Source organism: Chrysochloris asiatica, unplaced genomic scaffold, assembly GCF_000296735.1.
Source record: "Chrysochloris asiatica unplaced genomic scaffold, ChrAsi1.0 scaffold00065, whole genome shotgun sequence".
In the NCBI taxonomy this organism is placed as follows: domain Eukaryota; kingdom Metazoa; phylum Chordata; class Mammalia; order Afrosoricida; family Chrysochloridae; genus Chrysochloris; species Chrysochloris asiatica.
The window spans coordinates 11,143,583-11,156,006 of record NW_006408583.1 but is presented as its reverse complement, the minus strand read 5'-3'; the positions used below and the strand labels follow the sequence as shown (position 1 = coordinate 11,156,006).

The window sequence follows — 12,424 nt, the reverse complement described above, 5'->3', positions numbered from 1 at the left end:
CCCTGGAGGACAGGAGAAGGCAAGAGGTCTTCCACATGACTGCTTTCACAGAAAGCAGAAAAGTGGGCTCTCACCCACCCAGATCCACAGCACAACTTCTCCACCAGGGCTTGGCTGAAAGAACGCCCACCCTCTTCTATTCTTCCAGCTGGTGTGTGTAACAGACCCAGGAGAGAAAATGGGAAAAGGAAGAAAGAGTCATCCCACAACAGAAGTCAAGCACCTGGTCTATAGAAGGCTCTCAATGATAATAGCTAGCAGGTCATCCTCACCAAAGACATACTTCTTTGCTCATTCTGAGGTAGAAAACACTGTAAAGTAAACCAGGTGAGTCAAAAATATGTCTAGAGCCATATGCAATTTCTATAGGCAGGTACGATGAATTTTCAACTGACCAGTCATCAAAGACTCTTCATCTTCAAAGTGGAACTCAGCATTTCAGAAGTTGTACCGGCTGGCAAGGTGTTCACCACATGTCCACGGGTCTGGAAACTTCAGGTGAGCCTCAGGGCTTTTCCCAGAACACTTGGGGGCATAAACCAAAACCTTTCCTTATCAGATGAGGAGACTGGAACACACCGAGACCACATGACATCACCCGATTTTGTAATGTCTCAGCCAGGATAAAGCCCAGTTCTGCTTTTTAACTCCTCCCCATGGGCCTGACACCAGCTCCTTCCCTATTCACATATGATCTGATAGGGCAGGTCTTCAAGAGACCATCATGCAAATCCCGTGTCTTTGTGAACCAGTGAAGGGTTTCACGGCCGGTTCTCATGCTCATAACCATTTCTGCTGGGAAATGATCCTTCAGGCAGAACAGCAGTCCCTAGTGCTATCCTCTCAGTTTCCCATTTGTTCCATCTTTTCTGAAGACGCATCGGTTGGTTGCCATTTTCTCTTTAATAATCTTTTTGTCTCCAAGGATGTCTCCCATATCCCCTCAGCCATTTTCTCTCCAATTTAATAATTGCAGCATTTTTTTCATCTTTCCCCCATCAGCTCTGGTTTCAAACTCTTAAAATCACCACTCTCAAACCATTTCCAAAGTCCCTGCATCCCTAGGATCCTTTCTTACAGTTTAGAAATCATACAAATGTATCACATGAACATACAAACAAGGTGAGCATGGACTATTAACAAACTCCATTACATCATGAACTCAGCCAGGGTCTCTTCTGAAGTAAGTGACCTGGGGGTCCAGAGCTGGCATTTTCTCATTTATTGGTTATTTTAGAGTCAGGGGTGCAGAAATTCAGTGATTGTTTGATTCCTTGATGATTCTCACATGGCATCAGTTTTCCTGAGCCCTCCTCCCACCCCACCCCCACCCCCCGTGAGCTTACATCTGTGTCCAATCTGCTCCTTTTCGATAACTCTGAAGCGATTAGGTTTAGGACACACCCCAACATAACAAAGAAAAGCCTAGTTCTGAACAGATATAGGGAGTTAGGATTTCAACATAGTTTTTTTTGAGACAGGAAGTTGAATTTTTGGAGGGCACAGGTGAAGCTGTGCTACCAAGGTCTTAATAAATGTAGGGCCCACCACTTGTCCCAGGAGCCACAACTGGGGATGTATTTGACTCCACAGCCCTCTGGGATGAGGTGCTTCTCAGCCACCAAGTCTTCAAACTCATCAGCATTGAACTTGATGAAGCCCTATTTCTTGGAGATGTGAATCTTCCGGCACCCAGGAAACTTGAACTTGGCCCTGAGTAGGGCCTATTACATGTTCCTTGTTTTGAAGCTTGGTGTGGATGGACATGATGACTTGGCCAATGTGGACCCTAGCCACAGTACCCTGGGGCTTTCCAAAGGCCCCTCTATCCCCGTCTGGAGCCTGTCAGCCCCAGCACAGGACAACATCTTGTTGATGTGGATGACATGGAACAGATGCAGCCACACTTGGATGTAAAAGCCATCTTTGCCACAACTTTTCACCATGTACTTGTTGGCACAAATATGGGCAGCCTCCAGGGCTTCTGAGGAGAGCGGCTCGAATTCATCTGATGCCATGTGGCCACAGTGTGGGAACTCATCTACTTTTGCCTTCTTCCAATTTTGTCATCAGGGGGAAACCTCTACAGAAGCAGGACTTGGCGTGGGGCTTGCTCCTGTGATATCAGTAACACTGGACAGGACAGCAGCCCGTGGTGACACCAGGGTCTTTGTGGGGGCCAGAGGAAAAGAGCTCAACACTTTTTTTTTTTTTTTTAAGGTTTTATTGTGAATTAAGTGATAGTTTATAGGGGAGAGCATAAGTTTTACACTCATTCTGTTGTATTTCGTTTCATTGCAATGATTACAATCTCCTCCATGCATCATCCTTCAACAGTATTTGCTTCTATTCCCTCTGGGTTTTTTTTTTTTTTTTTTTTTTTTAGATGTACACAAAAACACTCAGGAATATATAATCATTTAAACAATCAATGGCACAGTATGCAAGCCTGCCTCCTGGCCACCAGCTCACAGCCTTTCTCTTTCCATGAGTCCTCAGCTGCTCTTTCTCACCATGTCCTCTTCTCTGCCTCCATCTCTGGTGTTGCTGCTTCTCTGCATAGGATCCCATGTTTCACTCATGCTCGTTTCTCTCGATGGTCATAGGGTCCTTTGTTTCTAGAATGGAAGATTAGCTACTCCCTCCTTTATGTTATAAAACTTGTACCTTTACAGTTGTGACAATCACAGTTAGTCATGAAAGCAATTGCTCACTATTAAATCATAAGAATCTTACCTCCATCTCCTTTCACCAGACCCATCTAGACAAGATGAAAACTATTCAGTGGGGATTCTATCTTCCCCCTCACACTTTTAAACTAAACTCCCTCTTGAAAACTTGTAAGCCAGTCACTTCATGCCTTTACACACACACACACACACACACACACACACACACCTCCCATTTTAGGTAGCCAGTGTCTAAGTTGCCTGTCCTATCAATCCTGTATACAGTGGGGATAGGTTTGATCCTTGATGTGAAAATGCCTTCCCTCTCTGTTGGTATTTTGAGCTACTACAAAAGTATAGGTCAAGTTCATCAAATTGTAGCAATTTACACTTGTTCCCTTTATCAAAAAAAATTTTTTTTTTTTTTTTAATCTTCTTCTAGTTGAGTTCTGATCATCCAGTCATTGAAGCTAGGTCAAATGGGTACTATCTCTAAGTTTGGGCATTCTTGTGTGTCTCCCCTCACTTGAGATCAGCTGGATGCTTCACTCTCAGCTCCAGCCCTCCGTGGCTATGTCCTTGTCCATGGATCCAGACCAACTCACCATATTTCAGACCAACCAGTCCTTCCTCTTCTCTCTATCATCTCTAGGTCAACAGGGGTCTATGGAATGTGGTCAAACTCAGCCCATATCTTTATTGCTGCCTTTCCCCCACTTCCACTCACTAGTAGACCAACTTGGTCACCATCGAGCTTACATGCCTGCTCATGTGTTCCTTTTAAGTTTCAGTCTTGGAAAGGGGTTTGTCCTGAAGGGACTTGATTGCTTGCCTTGATGGCTCCCCAGCAAACAACTTGCTTGTTCTTATAGCAACCAATCAGATTGACATTTTTGTTTTGGATTTTTCCTGCTGGTCTTTCTTTCAGGAAATATTTTCTATTCCTCTAGCTCTTCCAGTCTGGTCTGCTTGTCCTTTCAAGTGGGAATGTCCCACCTTAGAAGGTTCTGTATGGGGCTCAGGGTTCCACCTAAGGTCCTATACACTACAAAGCCTCTGCAAGAAGCCTATTTCACTGGACAAGTTCTAGAACCCCTTTTAGGTATTCCAACCAGTTATAGGCGGAAGACGGGTTTACAAGCTTTCAGTAATCATGTTTCCCAATATTCCTTTCTATGCCACTCAAGTGTCTATTGTACAATAGTAGGCAAGGGAAACCAGTCAAACATGTTAACATTATTTCCCCTCTTTTACCCATTCAGACTATGCCTCAATCCCTGTACTACAGAGCTCTGTTGTTCCAAGGTTGAGCATACATCACTATTTACCTCTGTCCCATTTAGCCCATACTAACCTGCTTAAGTGTTCCCCTATGTACCTTGTTCTTCCATCACCCTCCCCCTTCTTGTATATTGCCCTTCCCACCAACACCTGAACAATGATGTGTCTGTCCCCTATTCTGTGCTCTGCCATCCCCTCCCTCCCATCCTTAGTAACCAACAAAGAATTTTTTTTTTTCTTTTAGTATGGGTATCTTTTCTTAAGCTTTTACAATAATGGTCCTATTCAGTATTTCTCCTTTTATGACTGACTAATTTCACTCAGCATAATGTCTTCAAGATTCATCCATGTTATGCAGTGGCTTGCTGCTTCCTTATTATTCTTCAAAGTAGCATAATATTCCATTGTGTGTATGTACCACAGTGTGTTTATCCATTCTTCCATTGATGGGCACTTAGGCTGTCTCCATCTTTTTGCTGTTGTAAATAGTGCTGCTATGAACATTGGTGTGCAAATATCTACTCGTGTTCTGGCTCTTATTTCTTGTGGATATATACCAAGTAGAGGAATTGCCGGATCATAAGGTATTTCACTTAACAACAACAACAACAACAAGGTATTTCTATTTCCAACCTTCTGAGGAAGTGCCATACTGTTTTTCAGAGTGGATGGACCAGTTTGCATTCCCACCAACATTGTAGGAGGGTCCCAGTCTCTTCACATTCTTACCAGCATTTATTGTCCTCTGCTTTTTTTTAACTTTGCTATATTTGCTGGTGTGAGATGATACTTCATTATTGTTTTGATTTGCATCTCTCTAATGGCTAATGATGATGAACATTTCTTCATATGTTTGTTAGCTGCCTAAATCTCTTCCTTGGTGAAGTGTCTGTTCATGTCCTGTGCCCATTTTTTTAAATTGGGTTATTTGTCTTTTTCTTGTAAAGGTTTTGTAGTTTCCTAGGTTTTAGAAACTAGTCCCTTGTCTGTTATGTCATTGCAAAAGATTTTTTCCCATTCTGTGGGCTCCCTTTTTACTCTTTTGGTGAACTCTTTTGATGCACATAAGTTTCTAATTTTTAGTATGTCCCAATAATCTATTTTGTCTGCGTAATTCTTGCAATGTTTGGTAGTCTATGTGTGCCCTGTATTATAGTCCTTAAATTTTCCCCTATTTTTCATTGATGACCTTTATAAATCTGGGATTCACACTGAGGTCTTTAATCCATGCTGAGTTGGTTTTTATATATGGTGTGAGATAAAGATCTTGTTTCAATCTTTTGCATATCGATTTCCAGTTCTGCCAGCACCATCTGTTGAAGAGACTATCGCCTCCGCATTCAATGTACTTTGGCCCTTTGTCAAAGATCAGTTGGCTGTATGTGGATGGGTTAATTTATGGGTTCTTGATTCTGTTCCATTGATCTATGAATCTTTCATTGTACCAGTACCAGGCTGCTTTGACCACTATAGCCATGTAGTAAATTTTGAAATCAGGGAGTGAGAGGTTTGGCTTCCAACTTTATTCTTCTTCTTAAGCAGTGTTTTGCTTATCCTGGGTAACACTTATTTCTGAGGGACCACGAATAATGTCTCTGAAACTAGTCTCTTCACTAACCCTTTTTCAGTCTCTTGGTTTGAATCAGTGGTTAGCGTCCTTCTAGGATGCAGACTCACATTGATGAAATTATTATCTTTTAAATGGTGTCAAAACCAAAATAACGTGGGGTGTAGTGTAAAGGGGCTCTGCTTGGGCTCCTTCTGGGGAATTTCCTTATGGAAGCCTCCTAAGTTCTTTATCCTGAGCCTCACTGCTTGGACCCAGAGGTTAACAGGTAATCAGGTCACAGTCTCCCGTTGCCCAACTAACAACGGCAGCCAGATGTATTTGTCACATTTTGTTCAAAATCAGAAAGAAAAACCTAATTATACCTTTGGGAGCGCTGATCTTTGCAATCCTGAGACATCATTTTAAAGGTAGTATTTTTAAAAGAAGAAGAAGAAAGGAATCAGCAACCCATCCCCTTCTGAGGTTTCCAGGCTCAAGTTATTGAAAAGCCAGTCTGCTCATGGTAGCTCCCCTTCCTAGCTCTCTGCATCTTGGAAGGTTAGGGCAGGGGGAAAGAGAAATATATGAGCCTTATGGGAATAGGTTGGGGAGAGAGGCCAGAATTCCCTCCAGAAGGTGAAATTCAGGCTTCAATCACTTTCCCAAAAACCTCAAAGTAAAAACTATTGCAGCCCTAGCCTTTGCTGCTTTCCTGCCCAAGCCCAGTAAATCAGCCCGCTCACATACCACCCGGCCCAGCGTCTGCTGAAACAGGCCCAGCTGCGGGAGCTCCCTCCAAACCCAGTCCAGTGTTTGCGAACCTTGGCCAACCTTTCCCAAGTGCTTGGCCCAACATGCAGATCTGTGCCGGGTTTAGGGTTTCATTGTGGCAGTTTCAAAGACGTCTCATTATTACTGATGGCCGGGGCTTGCGGGGAGCAAGTGTTTTATAGCCCACTGAGCAGAGAGCCCCAGGAGCTGTGGGGGATTTGCTGCCTCTGAACCGATTGCAAAGGTGGGTGGAGGCCAAATGTTTAGCTGAAACTGTACTAAGTGAAGGTTGCAAAAAGCAGACTCCTCTCCCATGAGCAGTTCAAAGATGAAGCAGGGATATCAGGAGTAGGTTTGCTCTCTTCTCCTCAGCAGTACCGTCTATCCAAAACTCCACTGCCCTGGAGTCAGTTCTGACTCATAGCAACCCTGCATAGGGTTTCCAAGGTTGCAAATCTTTCCAGGCACAGAAAGCCCCATTTTTCTCCTAAGGAGAGGCTGGTGGATTTGAACTGCCAAAATTGTAATGCCAGGAGAGCCCCAGGAAACTACATATAACTTTAATTACAGAAGAGTATGTTTGGAGACCCTGGTTAAGCATTTGTCTACTAGCCAGAGGTGCCTTAGAAAGAATGCTCTGGCAGTGTACTACCAAAACATCAGCATCATTGAAAACCCTATCAATGAAGCTCTACTCTGTACAGAGGGAGTTAGAACTGAGTCAATGGAATTGACTAGCTGGCAACAGGTTTGGTTTGATTTGGGAGTCCCAGAGTGGTACAAATAGTTAAGTGGCCACTAACGAAAAGATCAGAGGTTCAAGTCCACCCAGATGAAAACTATCTGGCACTTTATGACAAAACGCCTGATGATCTTTTTTTTTTTTTAATCAGCCATTGAAAACCCTATGGACTATATTCTACTCTGACACACCCGGAACTGTAATGACTTGGAGGGTAACTGGCATTGATTTGGTCCCTTGGGACATGTATAGGTGCCTTAGGGTACCTGTCATGTGCGATTGAATATGATTTTTGACTCATCACACTGAGCCCTGAACTCCCATTCTTACCAAATTCCATTTCTTAACCATCACTGTTCATCACTCATTTTCCTGGGCCAATGAAGTCCTGAGACAAATTAAAATGGGAGAGTCAGGATGCTCATAGAGTGCCAGACAGTTTTCATCCTACATCACATTTAATCTTCACAGCCATTGAGGAAGGAGAGGCTGTAATTATTCTCACCTTTCCAATTAAGAATCCAGATGCTCAGATTTTTAGATCAAGTCTCACAGTTAGAAAGGAATAGTTAGGTCTGTCTGACCCCTAACTCAAGACCCTCCTATCTGCTCTGAAGATCAAAGTGAGAAAAGAGACACTTCATTTTACTTCCTACTTTTTATATGGAAATTATGGGAAATAAATCCCAATGCAATTTCACCATTTTAAAAATAACTTAGGACATGGAATTCCTTCTGCTCTATGAATCCAGCCCCCTGTGCCCAGTTAGGAAGCCTTTGGCTGCAGGGTCAAGAACACATGTGACTTCTACTGACTTGGTAAATAAGGACATTTATTATCCTACATCATAGGAAGTCCCAAGGAGCACAGTTCCAGAGGACTCACTTGACAGCTCCAGACATCAACGAGACTGCAGGGGTTTTCCATCTTTCCTCTCAGCCATACTCAGTGCATGGGCTTGGTTCTTGGCTTAGCTCCTCTCTGGTTCCAAAATGACCATACTTGTGACATCCAAGCAAGACCACATCATAAGGAAACCTTTCCCAGAACAGATCTATTTGATAAAGGAAACAAATGTAAATTGCTACAATTTAATGAACTTGACTTATACTTATGGATATAGTGGTGGTGGTGTGCCATGGAGGCGGTTCCGACTCATAGTGATCCTGTACAGGGTTTCCTAGGCTGTAAATCTTTATGGGAGCAGAAAGCCTCATCTTTCTCCCATGGAACAGCTGGTAGTTTCACATTGCTGACCTTGAGGCTAGCAGCCCAATGCTGTTGTTGTTGTTACATGCCATGGAGTCAGTTCCAACTCATAGTGACCCTGTATAGGATTTCCAAGGCTGTAAATCTTTATGGGAGCAGAAAGCCTCATCTTTCTCACACAGAACAGCTGGTAGTTTTGAACTGATGACCGTGAGATTAGCAACCCAGAAACAGAAGGAATCTTCACATGAAGGATCAGACCTAGCCCTTCTGTACGCAGGGTTGATACGGATGGGCAACTTAGACACTGGCTACCTAAAATGGCCAGGGGAAATGGGGGAGCTATAAAGACTCGAAGTGACTGGCTTACAAGTTTTCAACAGAGAGTTTAGTTTCAGAGTGGGTTGGGGGAAAGTAGAATCCCCACTGAATAGTTTTCATCTTGTCTAGACAGGTCTGGTGAAAGGAGATGAGGATAAGATTCTTAATATTCAATAGTGAGTAATCGTTATCATGACTAATTGTGATTGTCACAACTATAAAGGTAGAAATTTTGTAACATAAAGGGGGGAGTAGTTAATGTTACATTCCAGAAACAGAGGACCTTAGGACCATCAAGAGAAAAGAGCATGAGCAGAACATGGTATCCTATCCAGAGAAACAGTGACACCAGTTTCTGGTGGCAGAGATGAGGACATGGAGAGATAGGGTAGCTGAGGACCCTAGACTCATGGAAAAAGAAAGGCTGTGTGCAGGAGGCAGGCCTGCAGAATGTGCCCTTTGGTTGTTTATATGACTATCTATTCCTGAGTGTTTTTGTGTACATCAAACAGCAACAACTACATTAAAAAGAAAACAAAGACAGAGGGAATAAAAGCAAATGCTGTTGAATGATGATGCACGGAGGAGATTGTAATCATTGCAATCAAACAAAACACGAAAGGATGAGTGCAAAAGTGATGTTCTACTGTATAAACTATCACTCAATTGATAATAAAAACTTTAAAAAGAGAGAGAGAGAGGAACAGATAGAGTCGTAGGGACCTCAGTACCACCAAGAAAGAAGAACCAAGAGCAGAGCACATCCTTCAGACCAAAGTTCCTGTGCTGAGAACTTCCTATACCCAGTAGAAGATTGATAGTGAGACACACATGGATCTTAAAGGGAAGCTGGTCCTACAGACGTTGAAAGAGACAAGGGCCTTTTTCAGATCTGACTAAGGAGACTAAACCAAGTGCATTACTGAGAGAACTTGTCTGCATCCATCCACGGATAGCAGAGGCATGTTCAAGTATGTTTTGTTTGGAATAAACTGAACATGTATTAACTTATTACGTATAAGTTTATTGTTGCTTAGGACCAATATTTTTTTGACTTAACCTTATATGTGCCAGCATATCCATTACTGCAAGTGAGAAAGAAAAAAAAATAGGGGAGAGCAATGGGCTTATTTCCTTCATTTTCATTTGAATATGAGTTTTTTAATTCATAAAACAATTAATTATTATAATAGTTTAAAATAATCCATCAAATTTTTCAGCACATTGAACATCTTTGAAATATTTTTTAAAGAAAGTGAGCTTATTATTGGTGGAAATTAAATGGTGCTGTTAGCAGTTTTATCACATAGTCTACCCATTCTATGTGGGGTGTCCTTCAACTTGTACATGTTGTCAAGATCATCTGTCTTGTCCTGTCCATGAGGCTGTTGGTAGCCAGGTTTGCCTTGCTTTATGCAAATAATATGCTCCTCAAAAGTTGCATTAGAGAAAGGAGATGTGGATACCACTCCTGTGGTACAATAGTGAATAATTACTATCAGGACTGACTGTGAGGGTTGGAAATGTAAAGGTAGACATTTTGTAGCAAAAGGAGGGGAGTGGTTGACTTTGCAGTACAGGACCATCAAGGGAAAAGAGCGAAATGCAGGACCCTACCCAGAGAAACAGTGACGCCAGAGATGGAGGCAGAGTCGATGATGTGAAGAGATGGAGCAGTTGGGAACGCTAGACCCAGAGAGGGAGTGGGACTGTGTGCTGACAACCAGGGGACAGACTTGCGGGGTGTACCCTTTGGTTGGTTGATGATGCATGGAGGGGATTGTAACCATGGCAATATATTGATAGGATGAATGTAAAGCTAATGTTCTCCCATGTAAACTATCACATAATTCAAATAAAACAGTTTAAACAATTAAAAGTTGCATTAGAATGGAAATTTTGGCAAATTCATTCAGATTTTATGTTCTTTTAGGAAAAAACAAAACAAAAAACTAACCAATACTAGGAGTCCTGGTGTGGCACTGTGGGCTAATGCATCAGACTGCAAAGTCATTTGAACTGCAAAGATCAGTGGTTCAAGCTCACCAGCTGTTCCTTGGAAACCCTATACAGGGTCACCATGGGTCAGTATTGACTCGACAGCACTTAACAACAACAAACCAATACTAAGAAGTTTTTGGAGTCGTGGTATGGTGCTGTAGGATAAGCACCAGACCTCAAGGTCTGTTTGAACCACATGGTCATTTGTTCAAATTCACCAGCCGCTCCTTGGAAACCCTAAGTCACTACTTACAAAAGTAAGATGTGGACCATTGTCTTTGTGTACTATGCTAATGCCATTTGAGCTTGGAGTCCTGAAACCATGGTCCTGAACTGCCAGGCTCAGCCACTTATTCACTCAAGGTGATAGGTAATGTCTAAGAACTTCCTATAGTCTCATCCCCTGGATGCTTCACCACAGTCATGAATATGTTTGTAGCAAAGGTAAATACCCATATATAAATACCTGGTCACACTTTTATATGTTTCTGTGTATGCATCCACTCTCCCTCCCATACCCATTCAGCCTGTGTATCTACCTATTGGTGGTGTTGTCATTAAGTGCCATCAAGTTGGTTCTGACCCATGGTGATCCTGTATAGGGTTTCCAAGCAGCAGCTAGTGGGTTTGAACCACTGATATTGCAACTCAAACTGACATTGTTGTCCAACATGTTATCCTGAAGTGTCACACCAGGCTAGATCAGGATGATGTAGAAATAGCACTATTGACCTCAATTCCCATTAAGTCTTGTACTCCTCCCAATGCTAACTTCTCGTCATAGTTTTAGAATCAAGTAATTCTCAGAGCAGAAGAGCTGGAAAGAACCTTGGATTTATTGCCTAGTTGGCTTCTACCTCACCTGCAAAATCGCACCTTCCTCGAATCAGCACCTGAAGGGAAAATCTGTGCTGCCCTCCAAGGCTAGTTGAGGGCTTCCTATTCTATGTTCTCACTGTTTCTTTAATGTGTCTTCATAATACTTCTCATGTTCATGGTGATTACTTATATGAAGGTCTGTGTCCCTTATGAAAGTGTAAGCTTTGTGAGGGACAGAGGTAACATCAGTGTTGTTCATCACAGTGACACTGGTGCCTCACTAGACACTCAGTTGAAGTTATTCTGTACCTACTAGCCAGCACCTAATATTTTCTAGGTCCTGTGTGAGGCACTGGGAATATGGTGGCTTATAAGGTAGGATACCTGTCCATAATAGGTTTACAAGCAGTGCAATTCTTACAACTTCCACCAGCACTGAACCAAGATGAATTGTCGGTGGGAAGGAACACACTGGCAGACATGATGTCTCAGACGTTTGAGAGGTTTTGAGACAATAGTAAGGATAAGAACTATGGAATCAGGTGACTATTATGGGAGCTATAGAGTCGCTGGAAAAAAAAACAGTGAAAGACTGAAGGAGGTTGACCATCAAATAGCTCTATGGACAATGATTTGGATAATCATACATTGGGGGAAGGGGACTAACCAGATGCTTTAAGGACTGTTAGTCTAGGTGAATATTGATACATGGAGACCCAAAGTATCATTACAAGTTTCCAGTTAGAGTGGGGACTTGGCTAATAAATGGAGTCCTGGATAAGTGGGACTTATAGTGGGTCTTCTTGGGGTAAGACCCACAAAGTGTTCATTTCTTCACTCTATGAGTATATAATTAGAAGGGGCATCACTACCTAATAGGTGGCAGAAATTCCATATCCATACCTTGTCCTCTAGGGTAACTAAGAGTTATCGATGTAGGGAAAGCCATGGGAATGTCTTGGACCAATAAGGAAGATCATAAACAGCATCACATCCTACACAGGGAATTTCAGAGATTGTTGTTGTTGTTGTCAGGTGCCATCGAGTCGGAACCGACTCAT

The 12,424-nt window shown here is 42.5% G+C and overlaps 1 pseudogene; it reads right to left on the bottom strand.

Moving 5' to 3' along the window:
- Nucleotides 1-1,517: 1,517 nt before the first annotated feature.
- LOC102824736 overlaps nt 1,518-12,424 on the bottom strand; it is a 57,854-nt pseudogene continuing 46,947 nt past the window's right edge.